We start from the raw sequence: 4,882 nt of genomic DNA, 5'->3' as shown, positions 1-4,882 counted from the left end.
ACTCTCTCTGAAAATGCTGTAATATTTTCAGACAATGTTTGATTGTGGATAACTGAAATTGTAGAAAGTGAAACCACAAATAAGGGGGACTACTGTAATAATGTTAATTACATTATATATAATTATATATGTTAATTATATAAAATAAAATTATATATATAATATATATATAATTACTATTATATATAAATTATACTATTATATAATTACAATTTTACATTATATATATAGTGCAGCTACAAGACAATATCCCAGTTTTTTCAGGTAGTTATCTTCCAATTGGTACTGTAACTGAGTCTTCAGGAAGCAATTTCACCTTTCAATTAGGTAATTGAATGTCTATGTTGTTGAGGTCATGTGTAGCCTTCATGTCTGCCACCATGGCCAGTGTATTTATGCATCCATTGACCAAGCACAGGAATGACCAAGAAAAGACTTATGACATCCACAGAACATGGCATTTTGTCCACCTCATTATTAAAAACCTTCTCTATTATGGATCCTATGTGTCCCCAATCATATGTGACATAAACATCTTCACAGTGCAGGCTTATTCTGGAAGTTTCATTATAATACTTCTTTCACTTATAACTAATCTTCCAATCCTGTTTCATCCAAACAAACCATAGTACCTTCCCTAAATCAATGCAAATCTGTGTTTCCAGTCACCTATCACTTCATACGTAATAGGCCTCCAAATGTACTATTCAAAGTTCTGCTTACTAGAAGTTATGTTCTTTCATCACTATCCTTCAAGGTAACCTGTGAGAGTGTGTAGTGTTATATTTGTCCACTTTCAGATGGTTTCAGCATGTCAGACATAACCACATATAAATCAGGCTCAAGATTTTCTTTTCCCTCAATCAACTGTTCAAGAAGAGTACCCTAGCAGTACATAAACATGGATTTAGGGAGGGAGGGCAATGCAACAGGAGTTGCTGTTGATGTGGTCTGAGCCCCCTGCTTATGCAACTTACTTATACCTTCCAGATCTACCCCTGCTTAATATCTTATTTATCATTTTTATTTACTAATATATTGCTATTGCACATGCAGAAATGTATGGCTAGACTGTTGAGACAATATTAATTTTATTATGAGACCTTAAGCTGAATGGTCACCTGCTGCCCTGACTCCACAGGAGGATGTGCAAAGGGATAGAAGTGTTGGACATAGGGTTGGGGATTCATTAACAAAAAGTATTGGTCATATTCGATCAAATTATGGGAAATATTCTGGTGAAATGTTGATGGCTTTCAATATGTTATAGACATATAATGGTTACTGAGTAAATATTTCTTACTACATGATTCTGGCATATCAGCATGACTTTTATATATTAGGAAAAGTATACTTTTAAAAAATTATCAAAATGTTCAAATTTCAAGTTTACACAAAACCAAAAATATCAATATATCTTGGTTTTGTTTAAGGGCCAAATAATTAGGTCATTAACATATGAACACATCAGTTTCTCCCCAGATTAAACCCATAATATTCTCCAAAATTCAATGATAATTATATGTACTCTGAATAATTTTTAAAACATGGGTATTTATGGACTTGTTTAGTCATTGAATATGATGGACTAAGTAACAATCTATTGTTTGAATTGCTTTACTTAAATAGCTATGATATAGATATTACAATTTTATGTTATTTAAACAGCTATTGTAGATACTGAAATTTTTAATATTTGAAAGAATAAACTACAGTAAACTCAACCATTAATCTTTTTCAAAAATTTTAATTAAGAATTTCAAACAGAAAGTAAAAATGTCCATAAAACAATCTGATACAAATGGTCAGACTGGACCCTATAGCATAATGAATAAACTAGCACAAATAAGATTTATATAACGATGTGCAAATACTTCAAATATAATATAATTAAGGGAAAGGCTTCTGCAACCTCAATACAAAATAAGTTTTCCTCGAATTTCTGAACTCTGAGTAGTTTACTACCAAATGGTTTAGAAAGGTCAACTCAGGTGTGCAATTTCAAATTGTTTGGGAAAATAAAATAGATGGATGTTGCACTCTGTGCCATATATTTATATATATACATATATATGAAAAAAGCATCTCAGAAATTATAAAGTACTCAAAATAATTTTACCTCATTCTCTATGATTTATGGGCAATATAGGCATTCTTCTAATCAACAAGAATGCATGTGATATGGTTTGGCTGTTTCCTCATCCAACTCTCATCTTGACTTATAGTTCCCATAATCCTCACATGTCCTGGGATGGACCTGGTGAGAGGTCAGCGAATCTTGCTCATGCTGTTCTTGTGATAGTGAATAAGCCTCACAAGATCTGTTGGTTTTATAAAGGGCAGTTCCCCTGCACATGCCCTCTTGCCTACTGGCATGTAAGACATGCCTTTGCTCCTCTTTCACCTTCTGTTGTGATTGTGAGGCTTCCTCAGTCACGTTGAACTGCGAGTCAACTAAACCTCTTTTCTTTTTAAATTACGCAGTCTGAGGAATGTTTGTATTAGCAGCATGAGAACGGACTGATACATCATGCCATATAAAAATTTAAACACTGTCAAAATACAACAGCAAACCTTACTATAAAGGATGCATTTTAGTAAGAAAATTTAACTAAACGTATAGTCATTTTGATTGAGGGAGAAAGGAAAGGAAGTTATCCAAGGACTTACATTTTTAACAAATGATTCCAAATGAAGAAAATAAAAATAGTAAGAATGTTATGTTTATCTTTGTAAATCAATGAATTTTGGAGTGATATGGCACATGGTTGACAACTAGAACCATTCCTCTCCTTTATCCCAGTATTTTAAATAATTTGGGATTTTATCTCAACACATGATCAGGTGTTGTCCGCAGGTTAACTGTTGTATTTAGTCAGCTCAGGTTTTCCTAACAAAATACCACACACAGGATGGCTTAAACATAGAAATTTACTGTCTCCCAGCTGTTGAGGTGTGATGTCCAAGATCAAGACATTGACAGATTGGACAGTATTGGTGTCTTCCGAAGCCTCGAGCCTTGCGTTGCAGAGGAGTCCTTCTCTCTGTGTCTCACATGGTCTTTTCTCCATGTGTATGCATCTTGGTGTCTCTTTATGTGTCTTAATGTCTTCTTCATGTAAAGATACCAGTCAGATTGGTTCAAGGTCCAATCTAATGGCTTCATTTTTAACTTTATGGCTTCATTAAATAATTTATATACAAATACAATTTCAATCTGAGGTACTGGGGATTAGGGCTTCAACATACAAATTTTAGGAAGACACAATTCAGCTCATAAAAACTGTGAAATTTGAAACCTCCCTCAGAAGCAAGGCTGTGGGTTGTTTGAGATTTAAGACCCAGGCGTAGAGTTGAGGAAAGGGTCAGGTTTGAAAAGACAGGAGAGAGTGAAAATTTGTCACCACAAATCTTTCCTCATTTCCCCTTCCCTTTTATCTTTTTGTGGCAAAATTTTATCTATGTATCTTTCTATTTGTCTATCTACCATACTAAGTGTTAATATTTCTTCCCTTTCACTTTTTTCCTTCTATATCTTTTCTTCCTTATCCCTTGGTTTTGCCTACTTATGAATACAACATACAAACACACATTCAAGTCCTGTGTATACAAACATATGTTATCACTGGATGCCAAGTTTTTTGTCTCATTTTGTTTTTTGTTTTTTTGCTTCTTTTTTTGAATCAAACAAAGAGAAAACATGGCAGGCAATACTATTTAAACTGCCAAACTTTTAAAAAGCAGACTGAGATATATTCTAATAAGGAAATGTCTCATTATATTCTGGAATTGCAAAATGTGTGAGTAAAATAACTTAGGTTTAATTTTAACTTCCTTATACCAGAAGACTTTGAAGATGAAAAGCTTATTCTTGTAGTCTGGATGAAGCTGGGTTACTTAAATTTATTTTGTAGAATATTGGAGGTTTTATGAATTGGGAGCACACATCTTGCTATAATCTCTAAAATATACAGGGAACCTCTGAAAATGTAGTTCATATGGACATCAAATGTTTAACCTTGATGGGTGATGCAAAGAAAAAGGTAGAATGTGAACTCTTAGTCATCCATTTGGCTGACAACATGCAATATGTCTGAAAGAGGTCAGACAGCCTTTTCTAAGTCATAATTGTATAAGGGCTGATTCTTACTGAGTTGGTGGTTACTTTTCACCACATCTTAGTTGAAATTGGCAATTGGGGAGTATTCTCAGTTGATACATTAAACTTTAAAACTACTTAGAGAAATTGTTTACCTTGAGAATTTATTCAGACTCCTTTTATGGGAAGATGCAAAAACCTGCGCTATAGAATACTAAGGAAATATAGTTTGTTCTATAGTTTGTTGAACTTAAGCATATACTGAACAGGAAGGGTTTCCTCTGGGGAGATTTTTGTCTTGTGTCAGTTTAGTCAACATTAATTTTCTATATTGTTCAATATTAGTTAGACTGTAACCCAGTATATATAGTAGAGTACTAGAAATTAAAAAATGAAAAGCTAAACCTATTAAAAACAGTCAAATCTGGACAAGATTTAACTTTCTGATTTCCTAGTTCAAAGTTCTAAAAAAGGAACCCTTTGATTTCTCACTTATCAGTAGAATCGCAAGCATACCCTTACTTCTGTAGAACGGTTCTGCTTTTGTTGCTCTGATTTTTGCTCAGATTTATGTACATAATTTTTATAGCAGGGATGATCTCGTGATGCCCAGATTTTTGCAAGGAAAAGTAACCACAAGACTGACTCTAAACTCAAACGACTATTCTGTTACGCAGATATTCTAGAAATTATCTTAACTCCTGTTTGCATTTTCAATAACTTTCAAACTGCAGCTTGCCAGAATTTCACAATTTATCAAGCACATACTGTCTATGCAAAGCG

Source organism: Rhinopithecus bieti, unplaced genomic scaffold, assembly GCF_001698545.2.
Source record: "Rhinopithecus bieti isolate Rb0 unplaced genomic scaffold, ASM169854v2 scaffold_41901, whole genome shotgun sequence".
Classification (NCBI taxonomy): domain Eukaryota; kingdom Metazoa; phylum Chordata; class Mammalia; order Primates; family Cercopithecidae; genus Rhinopithecus; species Rhinopithecus bieti.
This window is presented reverse-complemented; position numbering follows the sequence as displayed.